This window comes from Equus caballus, chromosome 4 (assembly GCF_041296265.1).
Source record: "Equus caballus isolate H_3958 breed thoroughbred chromosome 4, TB-T2T, whole genome shotgun sequence".
Classification (NCBI taxonomy): domain Eukaryota; kingdom Metazoa; phylum Chordata; class Mammalia; order Perissodactyla; family Equidae; genus Equus; species Equus caballus.
In genome coordinates this window covers 67,057,688-67,076,576 of record NC_091687.1, presented here as the reverse complement: position 1 = coordinate 67,076,576, position 18,889 = coordinate 67,057,688, and positions in this window count along the sequence as shown.

Genomic DNA, 18,889 nt, shown 5'->3' with positions numbered 1-18,889 from the left:
TGGATTGAAAGAATTAATATCGTTAAGATGGCGAGTCTCCAAATTGATCTACAGATTCAATGCAATCCCTGTCAAAATGCCAGTACACTTTTTCCCATAGAAATTGATAAGCTGATTTAAAGATCTATATAGAACTGCAAAGGACCTACAATAGCCAAAACCATTTTTACAAAAAGAAAAAAAGTTGAAGGACTTACATCAAAAAAATTTTTAATTTTACTATAAGGAAGACAATGTGGTAAGCCGTAAGGATAAATCTAAAAAAGTGGAATAGAATAGACTCCAGAAATAGATTCTCACATGTGTATGGTCAATTTTTTGAGAAAAGTGCCAAGGTAATTCAATAGAGAAAGAGAGCCTTCTCAACAAATGGTGCTTGAACAATTTGTTCATATATATTTTTATATGTATGAATATATATATTCACAGAAGCACTAGAGGAAGCATAGATGAATTCTTCTTTAACCAGGGACGAGGGACAACTTTCCTAATAATATCTCAAATTCTAGAAGCAATAAGATAAAATATAACTTTGCTTACAAAAACAAACTTTTGCTTAGAGCAAGACAACATAGGCAAAGTAAAAAGACAAATGACAAAATGGGGAAAAATATTTCCAAGTGTTAGTATTTCTAATATCTTTAAAGAACTTTTAAAAATAAAAAGACCAAGAACTCCAGAGGAAATTGAACTTGTGAGATGAACAATCAACAGGAAAAGAAATAGCTCTAACCATAACACTCACCTCATTCATGTTAAGAGAAACATAAAACAATAAAAATAAAACCAACACTGAGATACTAGTTCTCATATATTAAATTGTCAAAAGTCCAAAAGTTTGTTGATGGAGAAACAAGCACGCTTGCTGATGGTCCTGCAAATTATTTTGGGAGTTGTGGGGGATTTGGCAATACTGGTAAAATCACCAATCCCCTTGAGCAACCTCATATCTGGTGATCTCTCCCAAAGGTAAACTGGCAAAAATATTTTTTAAACGTATGCGCTATCTTGCCCTGTGGCACATCCATTACATCCCATTTGTCAAACACGTGCACAAGGCTGTTATTTCTTACAACAGTGTTTGTAAAGCAAAAAGACCAGAAAGATCTCCAATGTCCATCAGTAGAGGATTGGTTAAATAATGTCAGATCCCTATATTAGATCTCCAGAGTATATTATTAAACAGCAGAGTGGAGAAAACTCTGAATGTGTGTGTACAGTAAAATGTATAATATATTATCTATAATATCTTTGTTCAAAGTAGAGGATAAATTATAAACATTTTAAAGTGGTTAACTAGAGGGAAAGGGAAGGCACAGGATGAGGGATGAAAATAAAAGTCTTCTTTGAATATACTTTGTTTTGTAAATTTGACTTTGAAACTGTAAATATTTTACATAATTATAAAACAAAATTAAATTTTAAAATTTTAAGATGAAGCAAACAAATCTAAATTAGTATCCAGTGGGTGGCATAACCACACAAAAAGGAACTTTTAATCAACTTAAATCAGTAATTTGTGCATCCCTAGCAGAATAAACTCTAAAGAAAAAAGGAAGGAAAAAAAATCTTTAGTTGTGTGATGAGTGGTAGCATCGGTATCAATGTTCTGAGACTATTGTGTGTACTGTGGGTTAAAGCAAATGAGTAATAATCTAACCTGTTATTACTAGAATCTTTTTAGACCTGGGATTCTCTGCACAGGAGAAAGGAGATCCAGATGTAAAATGGGAGAGGATAAGTAAAGCCCTTGTAGTCCTGAATTTTAAGTGCAAGCATCTGTATGAACTCACATTTTATCTTAAAACAAAACGTATTTCCTTCTTTCTATGGAATAGGCCTGGAAAAAAATCACAAATCCTCTGGCAATGAGCAGCCTAGACCCTGGATTGTAGTCTTGAAATACTATTTCCCACTAAAGGAACCAAGGATTCTTAGAGAAAAGGCTGATTCCAGTTGCTGGGCAAGAAATATACAAAGGAGGGGCTGGCCCGGTGGCACAGCGGATAAGTTCGCACGTTCCGCTTCTCGGCTTCCTCCGCTTCACTGGTTCGGATCCCGGGTGTGGACATGGCACCACTTGGCAAAAAGCCATGCTGTGGTGGGCATCCCATGTATAAAGTAGAGGAAGATGGGCATGGATGTTAGCTCAGGGCCAGTCTTCCTCAGCAAAAAGAGGAGGATTGGCAGTAGTTAGCTCAGGGCTAATCTTCCTCAAAAAAAATAAATAAAGTAAAATTAAAAATTAAAAAAGATATACATACAAAAGAGCCTAGAACATCTTATTATACCAGATATCAAGGAAGCTATCAAAGACTATCAGAGTCATGTGAAACGACTTGGGAACCAACTCGCCAACAAGAACCATTGGCCAGGCCTGACCAGGGCTCCGTGGGATGGGAGACACCTAGGATTCATGATTGCCAGACAGGCCCCAGGGCCCATAAGAACAGCAGGACCTTAATGGGGTCTGATGGTTACTACCAGTCAAAACTGTTCATCAGTGGTGTAGTGTGAGAGAACAGCTGAAGTGCAGGAATACGGCCTTGTGGGCTAGGACAGGCCCTGTCCAACAGCTAGGAGGGTCTGATGCCTGAGGGCGGGTGCGGAGGAGCAAACTGCACATGCACATGCAGGCCTGACTCAGCATCCAAGCTCCCGGGGATCAGTCCCCAGGTCCCTGCCAAGTAGGTCTACACTGGGCCACAGGAAAAAAAAAACAAAAAACAAAAAACCACTGGCCAAAGAGGACCCTATGAGCAACAGCAAGAATAATAACTCCAATAAGAGGAAGACACATACATTAATTATTTGTTGATATTTAAATCTTCTGAATTATAGCACATTTCCCCTTCACTTATTGTGGTTAATTTTCTCTGCCATTTATCATTATACCAGTATTTTTAGAGGGGAAAAACAGTAAAGTGCAAACATTAATATATGTATTTGAAAGTAGACATTTTTCCAGTACCAACCACATGTTGTGTCATATATCTTCCATGTTGAAAATAATCCTCTTTCTGTGCAAGGGTGCCAGCTGTTTAATGAAACATAAAGGAACAACTTTTACCCTTAATCCACTGAATCTGCTAGGGAATACCACTAAAAATACGTCAGTGCTTTTTTCCCTGGAAATGGTCTACTAAATATCTAATGTCTTCTCTTTATCTTCTTCTGAAACTAAAATATTAGCATGAAAAATTTCAAATGTTTTTTTTTTTTTAAAGATTTTATTTTTTCCTTTTTCTCCCCAAAGCCCCCGGTACATAGTTGTATATTCTTCGTTGTGGGTCCCTCCAGTTGTGGCATGTGGGACGCTGCCTCAGCGTGGTTTGATGAGCAGTGCCATGTCCGCGCCCAGGATTCGAACCAACAAAACACTGGGCCGCCTGCAGCGGAGCGCGTGAACTTAACCACTCGGCCACGGGGCCAGCCCCTCAAATGTTTTTTAAAAACAATTTTTATTTGGAAAACATGTACCCACCAGAATATTTGAAATATTAAACCCTAAATAAGAGGACCTTATATCAAAAGAAATATCATCACTAATCATCTAATATAATGAATGTCAAGAATTCTATTCATGTGTTTCTGCCAAAATATGGAAACTTATTTTTAAAAACTGAACTATTACATAAAGCAAGAATAATAACTCCAATAGATTAGAATAAATTAAATACATTTAATCCATGAGTTCATTTTTAAAACCCACAAATAATTGGTTATTATTAGAGGATGATAATGAGCCAATTCATTTTGAAAAGTAGTAAATAAAGGGAAAGATTCAAGCATTTTAACCTTCCTTTTATATGCAAACTGAATCATGCAGTAACAACATAATTTGGGGCAAATTTTTTCTTTATACCATATTCTAGCTAATAAATAAAGAAGAAATTAAACTATCACTACTTCTCATCCCATGAGGGATCTGAGCAATGATCATCAATGGCTGCTAATATCAAAAAAAGAGAGACAACTAGACATTGTGGTGGTAGAATAACAGCCTACCTATAAGGTAATCTTGCCCTCCCCACATCAAGTCTGAATCTGATCAAGCCTCTATACCCAGCCACCCATTTATGCAACTACAGATGTAAGAAGAACATATTAAATTACACCAGGAGGATGCAATCAACAAAATCCAGATTTTGGAAAACTGTACAGGACAAATGACTCAATTTCTTCAACAAATTGGAAAAAAATATACAGTTGTGGAGGAGAAACCTACAGAGGCTTAAAAGACTTATCAACCACTGGCATTGTTTGGACTTTCTTTTGGTCCTAATTCAAACAAACAAATTAAAAATAAATATAGCTTCACACAAAAACTTGTACATAAGTGTCCATAGCGGCATTGTTTGGAATAGCCAAAAAGTGGATAAACAAAAAGTGGTATATCCATACAGTGGAATATTATTCAGCCATAAAAAGGAATGAAGTACTTATTCATGCTACAACATGGATCAACCCTGAAAACTTTATGCTAAGTGAAATAAGCCAGACATAAAAGGCCACATATTGTATTATTCCATTTATATGAATGTTCAGAATGGGCAAACCCATAGAAAGTTTATCGGTTGTTGCCAGCAGCTGAGTGGGAAATAGGAAGTGACGGCTAATAGGTACGGGGTTTCTTTTTTTTTTGCCTCCTTTTCTTCCCAAAGTCCCCTGGTACATAGTTCTGTATTTATTTTTAGGTGTAGGTCCTCCCAGTTGTGGCATGTGGGACGCCACCTCAGCATGGCTTGATGAGCAGTGCCATGTCTGCTCCCAGGATTCGAACTGGCGAAACCCCAGGGCCGCCAAAGCAGAGTACACTAACTTAACCAGTCGGCCACGGGGCTGGCCCCGGGTATGGGGTTTCTTTTTGGGGTGATGGAATTAGATAGTGGTGATGACTGTATGACATTGTGAAAATACTGTAAACCGCTGAATTGTACACTTTAAAAGGGTGAATTTTATGGCATGTGAATTGTATCTTAATAAAAAACACAGCATCCTTGGGGCTGGCCCAGTGGCCAAGTGGTTAGGTTCGTGCACTCCACTTCGGAGGCCCAGGGTTTCGCAGGTTCGGATCCTGGGCATGGACATGGCACCTCTTGTCAGGCCACGCTGAGGTGGTGTCCAATGTACCACAACTAGAAGGTCCCACAACTAAAAATACACAACTGTGTACCGGGGGGCTTTGGGGAGAAAAAGGAAAAATAAAATCTTAAAAAAAACCCCACAGCATCCCTGAGACAAAGGGAAATTTAAATACTGATTTGCTAATACTGATAAACTTGATATCAGTTTATAATATTAAAAAATATTTGTCTTTTAGAGATACATTCTTAAATATTCAGATATGATGTGATGCTAAGATTTGCTTCAAAAATAATACAGGATAGTTGGAAAATCATTATTTTGCAGCTATCAGAGTAAAGATTGAAACAGGCAAGAATCATCAGTGGATGCTGTGATGTTCCTAAAATATGTCCACAAATTCTTTAATATTCCCCTTGCAAGAGTTGGAGCTTTTTTAGAAAAAAATGTTAGAGCTTAATTCTCCTTCCCTGGAATGTGGGCTGCACTTGGTCACTCACTTCTAACGAGTAGACTGTAGTGGAAGCGACAGTGTGTGACTGCCAAGCCTAGGTCACAAGAGGCATTGCTCTTTGCTCTCTTGAGGGTCACTTGCTCTAGAGGAAGCCGGTGCCATGTCATGAGGACACACAGCAACCGTAGGGAGAGGTCCGTGTGGCAGAGAACTGAGGCCTCCTCAGTTCCAGCACTGACTTGCCAGGCATGCGAATGAAGCGGCTCGGAAGTAGATCCTCCGGCCCCAGACACCCTTCCGACAGCGGCAGCTTCTGGCTGACAGCTAACGGCAATCTCACAAGAGACTCGGAGGCAGAACCATCCAATTTCCTGCCCCACAGAAACTGTCTGAGATCATAAACATTTTTTTAAACTACTAAATTTTGGCATACTCTATGATTCAGCAATAGGTAACTGAATACAGATGCTGAGTCTAGGGGAAATTTTGATGACAAACAGAATATTTGCATGATCTCAAAGTGTCTCCCCACAGACGGTTTATTATTTGCAAGGGAGGGAAAAAAACTCCAGTAATTGAACGATGATGAAATTGGGCAAGATTAACATCACTAATAACGGGCAGATGGACATCATATTCTCCAGATGTGATACCCTGAGAGGGACACAACATCACCTAGGCAGTATTCCGCACAAAAATGTCTATCTTGAATCTAATCATAAGGAAACAGCAGACAAACCCCAAATGAGGAACATCCTATTAAAAAAAAGAAGGATTTATTTTTCTAAAATGTCAATGTCATAAAAGACAAAGGCTCTGGAAATGCTCCTGATTAAAGGAAGCTGACTAGTAAATGCAATACCTGACCCCAAACTGGGTCTTGTACTGGAGGGGAAAGAAATGAGAGAACACAGTGGACAAACTGGAATACGAAAGGTAGAGTAGTTAAGACGGTTTAATCAACGTTTAATCAACGTTAAATTTACTGAAGTTGATAACAGTAGTATGGTATGTAAGAGAATATCTTTATTCTTAGGAAATACACAATGAAGTATTTAGGGATAAAGGGCCATGATGTACGTAACTTACCCTCAAATGGTTCAGAAAAAAATGCGTGTGGGGAGGGTGTATGTGTGTGTGTATGTGTGTGTGTCTGAGAACGAGAGAGAGTGCACAAATAAAGCAAATGGAATAAAATGTTAATAATAGATGAATGTGGGTAAAATGTAACAGGTGTTGCTGTTGTTACTATTTTTATTTTTGCAACTTATATGTATGTTTGAAATTATTTCCAAATAAAAAGTTTAAAAAATAAAAATTCTAGAGATGGAGGAAAATAAGTGAGGGTAAAGATGAAATAAGACTGACAATAAACTGATAATTACTGAAGCGAATGGTTTATTATATTATAAAAGGAAATTTATTATCCTCTTCTGACTACTTTTGTATGTATTTGAAATTTTCCATAATAATAGAAGGTAAACGACAATGAAGGGGGTGAGCTTGAAGATCGCAGGCGTTTCTTCCAGCTGCACAGTTAGCTCCACGTTCTTTTAGAGTGTGGTGGATTATGTGCGATCTCAATTTGAGCTCCACCTTGGTTCAAGTTTTTCCTCCCCAAATTGGGGATAATAATTTCTACTAACGGGATTATTAAATATATGGTACACGTGTTAAAGGGTTTAGCACATTTCCTGGCATGTAGCAGGTGTTCAATATATGTTAGTAATCACCGTTATTATTGGATGAATAAGTGAAACAAAAAGATGAATTTCCACTTGATGCTTAAAAAATGGAGTATTGTCCCATGGAGTTTGCTGGCAAGGAATTACCTGCATAACCACTATCATTATTGGCACAAGGTATTGGAAGAGATTCATTGAAGGTGCTACAGAAAGAATGTTTTTATCATTAATTAGTTTGACTCCTCTGTATTAACATATGTTTCTTTTTTTTAACAGGATGTAACAGAGTCCTCTTTTTACCAAAAATAAGATGTGTAGAGAATAATTTGGATAGTGCCCCCAGTAAAAGTAGAAGGCAGAAAATTAGCGGCTTTCCCATCACTAAAGAAAGGAACTGTGTTATCAAGTCTAGATTTTAAAAAATTGTGGTAAAATACACATAAAACTGGCCATTTTAATCAGTGGCATTAAGTACGTCGACACTGTGTGCAACCATTTCCACCATCCATCTTCAGAACGCTTTTTTTATCTTGCAAAACTGAAAGTCTGTAGCCATTAAACAACACCTCCCCATCCCCTTGCCTCCCCCCAGCCCCTGGCAACCACCCTTCTACTCTCCATCTCTATGAGTTTGACTACTCTAGGTACTTCCTATAGGCAGAATCATACAGTATTTGTCCTTTGGAGACTGGCTTATTTCACTTAAGATAATGTCTTCAAGGTTCATCCATGTTGTGGTATGGATCAGAATCTCCCTCCTTTTTAAGGTTGAATAATATTCCGTTGTATGTACATACCACATTTTGTTGATCCATTCATCTGTTGACGGACACCTGGGTTGCTTCCATACCTTAACTATTGTGAAAAATGCTGCTGTGAACACAGGCATACATATATCTCTTCAAGTTCTTGCTTTCAATTTCAAGCCTGGATTTTTGCAATTTGTTGGAGAAAGAAAGTGATAGTTTAAATTCCTCTTACGATCTGGGATTTAGTTTGATGTTTTTAGGTGACCTTTAAGGGGACGAGGATAATGGTTTTTCTGATAAAACACTAACACGGTCTTGACCTGTTCGCAACAGCTAAGCTTGTTTCATTTCAAAAGAGTTTCTTCACAAGCCACGTTGCTCACACAACTATTTGGAAATTATTTCTATTGGAGGGATTTGATGAGAGAAACCGTGTTTTAGGCTTCGGACACAGGGTGAGCCTGGGGAAAACTGACTGAGGTTGGTCAAGTTCATGAGAAAGGGCACATGAGCCTGGTTTCTCTTCAGTAACAAAGTCCTCTTCTGTGAGGCCTGAGAACTGTTCTTTTCTCACACTTGATTTTCCTCATACACCCCAGTACGATGGCACCTCTTGCCTCTTTCCTAAAGGGTCACATAATTATGCAGATTAGCATCGTGGGCCTTCTTCCCCTTGGACAGTACTTTCTGGAACTGCTAGATTTCCAGATGAGAACTATTTATTCTGGATCAGACTTAATTTGGTCAGCTGAATTCTCTTGGGTACGGAGAGTTTTTCTTACCCTTGGCCTACTTTTTGTGGTACTAAATATCCTTTTACAGTCTCACCAAACACTTTGTAAAAGAGAAAGGGTTGAAAGCACTGCTTTCTTAGTTCCTTTTGCTGTTTCAGGATGTCAGTGACATCGTGCTTCTTGGAAAGCCACAACCACAGAGCCCTGTGTTGGAATGGCTCTGTTCGTGTCACAGTATTCATCAAGTGCCTACTCCTACTATGTGCCAGGCTCCCCGTCCTCATAGTTCATTACAAAACCAGATAGTCCCCCAGAACAGTAAGGAGGGTGAAGGCAATATGCTTAGACCTAACAGGGAAAACGGCACCGGCCTAGCTGAAGGCCTGAGAGAATTTTACTCAGAGGCAGTGTCTTCTCCACCTCTGCTTGTGCTTGGATTCCGTCCCCTCCCAGTACAGTAACAGTTCAGAAGCAGAAGATAATCACCATAGTGTCATTGACCTCATAGTCAACTCATTTTTCCACGGTCTCATAGCAACAGGGGAGAAACTGAGAAAAGACACAGGAAGGAGGAAGAAGAAATGCAGAGGGAAGCAAGTTGGACTCTTACCCTCCTGCAATCTGCCTCCCTTTGTAGGATTTTGTATTCTGCGTTTTTCTCTTCTCCACATTACCCCAGTTCTCAGCGATTTTTTTTTTTTTTTTGGTGAGGAAGTTTGGCCCTGAGCTAACATCTGTTGCCAACCTTCCTTTTTTTTTCCTCCCAAAGCCCCAGTACATAGTTGTATATCCTAGTTGCAGTCTTTCTAGGTCTTCTACGTGGGATGCCGCCTCAGTGTGGCTTGATGAGCGGTGTATAGGTCCGCACCCAGGATCCGAACTGGCAAAACCCAGGGCCACTTAAACAGAGAGCAGGACTTCACCACTATGCCACCGGACTGGCCCATTCAGTGATTGTTTTAACAGCTGTCTAATGTTACAATGAGCATCTAAGTGTGATTAGTATTACAACTAAATATCACTCAGCCCTTCTCTGTTGGTTGATCCCAATTTTGCATTATTCATTATAATGAAAAATGCCATGACAGAGAACTCCATGCAGCAAGCTTTTTCTTCGTTTTAGATATTTCTTTGACATCAACTCCCAGAAATGGAATGCTGGTCAGCCTTAGGATGGGATTAAATCCATTTAAAATGAACAGGAGGGGGCTGGCCCAGTGGCACAGTGGTTAAGTTCACACGTTCTGCTTCTCGGCAGCCCAGGGTTCACCAGTTCCAATCCCGGGTGCGGACATGGCACCGCTTGGCAAGCCATGCTGTGGTAGGCGTCCCACATATAAAGTAGAGGAAGACCGGCATGGATGTTAGCCGAGGGCCAGTCTTCCTTAGCAAAAACGAGGCGGACTGGCAGCAGTTAGCTCAGGGCTAATCTTCCTTAAAAAATAAAAAAAATTAAAAAATGAACTAGATGCTCTCCTAATTAAGGTACAGGACCATAAAAATGTTCTCTCCTGCTTTATTGACCAGGGCTTCTTCAAAGCACCTCTCTTTTAAAGCAATGAAACAAGTGTTAGCTTAACATTCAAACACACTCAAAAAAGAACTCCAGTGGAGAGTGGGAGCAGATACAGTACAGGAAGCATTGAGTCATGGAAACCTAAATATGGAAGAATAAATGGTCAAGTGCTGGGGAGGTGCCCACTTCCGTCAGAGCGGCCTTACTCATCATTCATCCGGGGCAGGATATTATTTGAGCAGTTTCCCATCTAAGAGAGTATTTGAAAACCACTAGAAACATCTCCTGTATTTTATTCAGAACATAGGCCCAGAGAGGTCTTTTTTTAACTTGGCCAAGCTCACACAAAAATGTAGCACTGCATTCTGCCTTCTCCTTTTGGGGTTCTCCGTACGCAGAAATCCTCCCACAGTCAATGAGGGAAACTGAGGTAGTGACTGGACTGGGAGCCCAAGGGAGGAGGCCCATGTGGGAGGAGTCTGACGTGCTTCCTGCTGCCTTTCTTCCCTCTTCTTCCCTTCTCTTTCCTGGCTTAGAGGGGTGAGACACACCATCTTAAGTCAGGTGGTGGAGTGTTTATTTTGTTATCCTTTAGACTCTACACGTTAGGTAAAAATTCATTTGAATCTCAATTGTTACTATACAGAATTAAAAATGATAGTAATAGCAAACGTGTATCCAGAGCTAACCATATATCAGATACAAGGCCAGTTTGAGGATGCATAAGTACATTCCTATTTATAGCCAATTTTGTCATTCATTTCCGGTCCCCGCTCCTTGAACCCCAGGAACTCATACTATCCTCTTCATTCTCCTGTGTTCTGTCAGTTACATAAATCTCCTTTCTCTCCCAGTTACAAATCAGAACTGTCTGTCCATCCATTCATCCAATGTTTGCAAAGTGCTTACTGCATGCCAGGTACTGTTCTAGTCCCTGATGATACAGCAGTGAATGAATTAGACAAAAATCCCTCCTCGCGTCGTATGGGTGAAGATGGACATTAAACAAATAGGAACACAAACGAATGTGTCTACATGTTCGTCATCTAAACCCAGTGCATGCAAGAAAAGCCCAAGGTTCAGAGATGTTAAGTAACCAGCAGGTGTGGGTGCTGGATTTCAAACCCAGGCCTGTCTACCTCCTATTTGTGGGGTCCTAACTTGTAAGTTACAAACCCCGAGGAAAAGCACGGGGTGATGCTGATTATCGTCGCCAAAGCCTAGCGAAATGAAAATGCGGGCCCTTTTTTGTAATTCTCTGTCAGAGATGCCAGCCTTTTTGAATTTGCAGTTTTCTTGAAAGATGTGCGTGAAAAATGTAAACCATATTCCTTCCATTGACCATGCCTACCTAACTCCAGGAATAAATGACATTTTGAAATGGTTGGGTTTTTTTTACAGTTAAAAAATTTTTAATGTCTTATGTATACAACTTGATTTTAACTATGTGTACTCCTGTGTAACCACCTAGATCAAGTGAAACAGTTGATTTTAATGAATACTATGCTTGGCCTGGAAATCTGTCACAGCTTGAAAGTGCATAAAACATCTTTTGGTCCCCAAAGAAAACAAATTGATGTTTCTTTTCAAAATGTTTTGGTTTGTGAAGTTGATATCAAGGTAACTGCAGTTTCCAAACTTTCCGGCTTACTTGATGGCAGGTATTTCGCACTCCTGACCCTGGAAGGCCAGCCACCCGACACAGGTCCTCGACACAGACGACCCCTCACAGGTGCTTCCTCTTCCTCCTGTATCTGCCACTAGGGGTCTCCCCTCCTCACCCTGTTTTGCTTAATCCCTGTGTTCTCCAAGAGTGACCTCGGAGGTGGTTTCCAGACTTCAGGTTCCTTCTGGCTATAGCATCCCTTGAGAATGTTTTCTTCCTTAACCCTCCTCTGTCATCACTCCTTACCCCCTCCTAGAACTTTCCTCACTCTGACCTCCTCCTCTCCTGCATCACAAGCCATGGCTCCCCATGGGTGGACTGAATATCTGCTCTTATCTTTACTGCTTCTATTCAAAATCTTACCATCTTCACTCAAGGAGCAATGTGAATGACGCTTCCTCCAGGAAGCCTTCTCTGATTATTCCAGCGGAAAGGACTGCCATGGCACTTTACTGGACCTCGCAAGACACTTCATCACTTTCTATATATCAAATTTTTGAGCAGATCTTTTGTTGTCTGGACCCCAGACAACAACTCAACCACAGTAAGCAGTTTTGTGACTGAGTGGATCTTACTCCTGCTAGGGCTGAAGCAGAGGGAAGTATGTTTTTAGCTGTCAGGTTGTAAGTTAACACATTTCTCTGTTGTATGGAGCATTTCGGTTCTCTGGCATCTTCATCCTGTGCTTTGGAATAGACTCTGGCTCTCTGAATGCAGGTTTCTATGAACTGAGACTCAGCTGCCATAAACAACACGTCTGTGAAGGAAACCCCTTCCACATCCCCTGGGAATTGTATCAGAAACTTTGGAAACACAGCCTGCTCTTCAAGGGAGAAGAGTCACAGAATTTAACCTGATCACTTAAAAGGAAACAAAAACCAGGTTTTCCAACCAGAGGAATAGGGACTAGTATCCTTTACTTCCAACAAAGCCCCAAAAGAAAAATTCTAAGGGTTCATTAAGCCCAGATGCTCAAAGGATTGGAATTAATGGCACTCAAAAATATTTTAAACTTTGAGGCTCAAAATGAGGGATCTATCGATAAAGGAAAAGCACACTTTAATGGTTATAAAATACGTAAGGTTTAAAAATTCCAGTCCTGCTGGCCGTGTGCTTTTAAATGACCATAAAATGAGTGACACACACAAAAACCCTCATTCATCTTCACCTGTTAAAACTTTACCTGGGAATTTCCATTTCGAAGGCATTTAGTGGGAGTGAATGATCTATTGAGGGCACAGAAGCTTTGGTGTCTAAGGGATGATCGTATACAAAGAACCAATTCAGGAGCACGGCAGCCAAGGACCGGGTAGCTTGACTTCTGTCTCCGTGGTTTCTAGGAAGCGCTGCTGAGTGACTGTTTTCTAGGGCAGAGCCAGGAGGGGCAGGTGGAAAGCCTCCTTTTCAAATTCTCCAACTGTCCTACTTTGCCTTAACCATTCCCCAGAGCACGAGGCTCATCTGGTAAAGTTTATCAGAGAAAAAAATGTCATGGGGTGGATCGAGTATAAATGAAAATCCAGATGTTAACCATAGAACATAAAGCACTCCCTTCCTGCTTGTAAACTACAGGAAGAAAAAGTGAGTTTTACCCAAGTTTAAACACAGCAACACAGCGCTGCTGGCAAGTGTCTCCTGCGTTTCCACTTTGCCCAGAGAGGTACTTAAACAGATGCTAACCTGTTCCCTGTGCTATCCTTGCACCGTTCCCCTGTTATAATTGCTTTTCACTGACAACCCTGCTAATCTAATCTCTGATGAAATCAGAGGGAAACATGTCTTCTCACGGTGGCTGGTTTTTGACAGAGGGCTGTGTCATAGGAGTTTCATTCTTGGGCCTAAGTGTTTGCAGCAAATGTGATTTAAAGTGGGTGGACAACTGTGAGATGGGCCACTCGGTTGTTGAGTTCAGAAAAACAACATTGAATTCACAGCTAAGGGCAGTGTGAAGGCAGCGGTGCCCCAAATCAGAAAGCTTTCTCAAATGCAGCACCCACACTGCCACTTGCCCGTGGGGAAGCCCATCGAGGTTTCCCCTTGCCTTTTAGGTCAAGCCTACACTCCTTTACCAGGCTGACAGGGCTCTCCTCATCCTTACTGGCCTCATTTTCCAGCCTCATCTCTGGCCCAACTCTCCTTGCCATTTAGGTTCCATAACACCAAAGAACATTCGCTCCTTCCAAGTCTTTGCCTGTGCTCTTCTCCCAGGCCCTGGAGCCCGTCATCTTACGACCTCTTCCTCCACCCCCAACTTGCCCCTAAAATTGACACTTAGACTTTGGGTCTCAACTTAGGCTTCCAGGGGAAGAACCATCTACTCAACCCTGTCAAAGAGGAGTTGGCCACCATGATGTACTCAGACCTAGGCTTACCCTCGACCCAGCTGTCTTTACCCTCTCTGGTAACTGCCCATCTCCCCCTGCTGAACAGCAAGCTCTAAGGGGGCCTGGAACTCGGTGTGTGGCATGTACTACGGGTGTACATAGTAGGCACTCAAATACTTGATGGGGAGAAGGCAGGGTTTCAAATGCAGTGTGAGGGACTTGGGTTAGTCTTAAGTGTGACTTCCCAGTGCAAGTAGCCAAAGACATTCAAATCTTGGGTCTCTGGAGGCCAGTGTGGGTCCCTGGTGCAGTGCTAAAAGTCCTTAGGCTTTGTGGCTGCCCAGGACAGGTCTGAAACACTGGACATTTATATGATTGTTAGACTTGGGGAATTTCAATCCTTCAGAGTCAAACAATAAGGTTCCTTCATGCATCTCCATGAACTGGTGCTGAGGCAAAGCTTTGCATAGGACCTGCAACAAAATGAGAGAAATATGGACAAATTAAACTAGTACAACTCAAACAGTTAATTATTTGATTTAAAGGATTCTCCTTTCTTCTGATCCTATGTTCTTCCCATATTTTGGTACTAAAATTTCTTTGTATGAAGCGATAGTGATGAGTGAAGGTAGTTTAATAGAGTCCTTACTTGGCAAAACAAAAAATGCCAAAACATTCTAGCCCTATGGGGGGCGGAATTTGACCCCCACTTCGCACTGTTCTAAAATAGAAATTCCAGGTGGATAAAGCCCTAAATTTGAAAGGCAAAACTGAAAAACTTCTAGATTGGAGAGAATATCCTCATGACCTCAAGGTAGAATAGGGTTTCTTAAATAAGACAAAAAGATATGATTTCCCTTTAATCGTAACAGGAAAGATAAATTTGACTACATTAAGAACTCTATGCATCAAAAGACACCATAAAGACTGAAGATATTTGCAAAGTCACAGAATGAGATATTTGCAATACATGTAATTGACAAATAATATTCAAAATACATACATATATATGTACATAAAATAAAAACTCAAGGAAATAAAATAAAAACTACACTAATATATCACCCTATACCCATTAGAATGGCAAAAATAACCAAAACAAGAAGTAACAAATGTTGGAGAGGTTGTGGAGAAGAAGGAACCCTCATATACTGCTGGTGGGAATGCAAACTGGTACAGCCACTACGGAAAACACTGGAGATTTCTCAAAAAATTAAAAATAGAAATACCGTATGACCCAGCCATCTCACTAATGGGTATCTATCCAAAGAACCTGAAATCAGCAATTCCAAAAGTCCCATGCACCCCTATGTTCATTGCAGCATTATTTACAATAGCCAAGATGTGGAAGCAAGCTAAGTGCCCATCAACTGATGAATGGATAAAGAAGATATGGTGTATATATATGGTATATATATATGGTGTACACACACACACACACACACACACACACACACACACACACACAATGGAATACTACTCAGCCATAAAAAAGGACAAAATCGTCCCATTCACAACAACATGGATGGGCCTTGAGGGCATTATGTTAAGTGAAATAAGCCAGACAGAGAAAGACAATCTCTGTATGACTCCACTCATAGGTGGAAGTTAAACATGTTGACAAAGAGAACAGATTAGTGGCTACCAGGGGAAAAGGGGGGTGGGAGGTGGGCACAAAGGGTGAAGTGGAGCACCTACAACATGACTGACAGACAATAATGTACAACTGAAATTTCACAAGGTTGTAAACTATCATAATCTCAATAAAAAGTTTAAGAAAAAAACCTCAAGCAAATAAAACACAGACAACCTAATAGAAAAATGAGTAAAAGATTTGAACAGGCATTTCACAAAAGTGGAAATCTAAATGGTCAATAAATAAATGAAAAGTACTCAACGGTATTAGTACTCAAGAAAACGCAAATTAAAATCCACAATGAGATACCATTTCACACCCACCAGATCAGCAAAACTTTAAATTCCTGGTGATATCAAAGCATTGGAGACAATGGAACAATGACATTCTCATACCTGCTGGTGGGAGGGTAAAATGGTAGCATCACTTTGAAAAACAAGTTGGCATTAACTAAAAAGGTTGAAGATGTACACAGCCCCATGACCCTGCAGTGTCACTCCTACACTTAGACAGGTACGCTGGGATATCAGACTAGAATGATCAGTACAGCACTGCTGTTCACATTAGCCCCAAGCCGGAAACAGCCAATGTCCACCTATAGCATACTGGATACACGGTGGGACAGCCATACAACTAGAAAGCAATGAGAGAGAATGAGCTCCTAAAAATAAGCAAAAAAAAGATATAATACAAATGGTGTGATTCCATTTGTACAAGTTCTAAAACAGACAAAAAAGAAACTATGTTGTTTGGGATACATACACAGGAGGAAGGAAGTCAAATTACAAAGAAATGATTATCATAGCAGTCAGAAGACCAAACACCTCTGTGGGAGGAAGAGTTATGATCCTGGAGAGACAAGGGGGTAGGGCCTTTTAGGTGCTGGCAGTATCCTATTTCTTACTTGGGTCGTGGTTGCTTTGTATTTATTTTAATGTCTATGTTTTTTGCTCTTTTCTGTCTGTGTATTTCACATTTCAGTTGCCCAACTTAAGACAAACAACTTAAGCTGCCCATCCCTCTTCTTAAAAAAGTTTTACTAATTGCAAATCTCTATGACTGGGAAGCACCTATCTATGCAGTGCTCAATAAACACCAGGTCCAGGTACTTTAGAAGAACTCAAAGTAGGCCTGGGGGAGACTTTAAGGAGGAAGAAAGGCTGGAGCTGGGCCTTTGGTTAGAGTCTATTGTCGGTTGTCTCAATAATGCTTCTGCAAGAACTAAAGGGTGGGAAAGCAACAGTCTTAGCAAAGGTTTCCGCTGGGCTTGTGGAGGCCAGGGAGACAGGGGAGGAACTAACAGGGACCGAATGTGTGATGGACCCTGAATGCCTGATTGAGGAATCTGGAATTAATTCTGTAGATAATAATTAGACATTGAGGGTTACCATGCAACGAAATGACAATTAAAAACATCCTAATGTGGGGCCGGCCCTGCGGCGCAGTGGTTAAGTTCAAATGTTCTGCTTCGGTGGCCTAGGGTTTGCGGGTTCGGATCCTGGGTGTGGACCTATATACCACCTGTCAAGCCATGCCATGGCAGGCGTCCCGCATATAAAGTAGAGGAAGATGGGCATGGATGTTGGCTCAGGGCCAGTCTTCCTCTGCAAAAAAACAGAGGACAGTTGGCGGTAGATGTTAGCTCAGGGCTAATCTTCCTCAAAAAAAGAAAACCCCAGCAAAACCCTAATGTTTTGGGGAGATGAATCAGGGTGTCGGACGTACGACAGATTGGAAATAGGGAAACCAGTTAAGGCTCATGCACAAGACGCTGGAATGATGGAAGTGAAGCTAGAGAGACGTGGAACTGATGTTACCGAGGAAGAACAGTGAGAACTTAGTGACTGAATAATAAAATTTTCCAAAAACTGACTTCCTGTTCTTTTCTAGCCCTTCCATTCTAAAGCTAACTCTAGGGGTACAAAGAAGAACTCAAGATAGATTCTGCTTTACCAGGACAAGTGACTAGAACCACACAAGGTCAGAACAGGACTAGCAGATACACTACACTGATTTGATGCCAAGAGCACAACCTAAGGCTTTAAAATTCCCTGCAACCATTGACGAGAATCGCCTGGGCAGGAATAAGCAGGCAAATTAAAGAGTGGTAGTGGTGGCGGTGTTGGGGCATGGAGCCTTTTCGCCAGCAACAGAGTTGTTCAATGGCTAGTAAGTTTTTAACCTTCATTATGGAAATTCTCAAACATACACAAAACTAGAATAGTCTAACAAACTCCCATGTACTCATCACCTGGCTTCAACAAGGATCCATATTCCATCAAGCGGCTGTCTTCAGTTTCCCACAGTCCCAGTCCACACCCAGGTGCTCCAGGAGTGTAGCCGGGTCCAGCGAAGGATAAGACACACACGTTTAAAAATATCTGAATCTTAGTTTTTGTGTCATGTTGAGAGGTCTGCAGTTCCAAATGCAGGTGTTCATAGGATCAAGAGCAAGGAGCACAACCATTCTGATCTCTTGCTCCCCTGTTCCTTGGATTCTGACACCATGATCATACAGACTGTTCATGTGTGCTGAGTGGCTGTCAGTTATGCGACTGGAAGGTCACTTGGGGATTTGCTGATTGTGAACTTGGACAGATCGGTCCTGCCCCAGTGCAGTTCCCCAACCCTGTGCAGGTGACCCCAGCAGAGGGAAACCCTTCACGAGGCGCAGTTCTTTGGAAAAAACTGGCTCCATAATCACACTCCTTCTAGATGTTGCCAGATTCAAGAATTGCAATGCCCATCCTATCAGAGTGAAGAACAGGCAGCTCTGCCCTGGGAGATGACGGGGAACCACGCCATCACCTCACCACCACGCCAAAGCCCAAAGCCCAGCCAGAGCAGGTCCTCGGAAAAGAGGAGATGCCAGCGGTGCAGAGTTCTACTGTCCAAGTCACCTCAACAGCCCCAGGGCACTAACAGTCCATGTCAGAGGACACCGGTACCTTAAACTTAAGGCTGCACTCAAGGAAGTGTCCTTTCCCAGGGCGCGAAGTTTGTCTGCTTCTTCTGTGAAGCACATCCCAAAGTGCCTGTT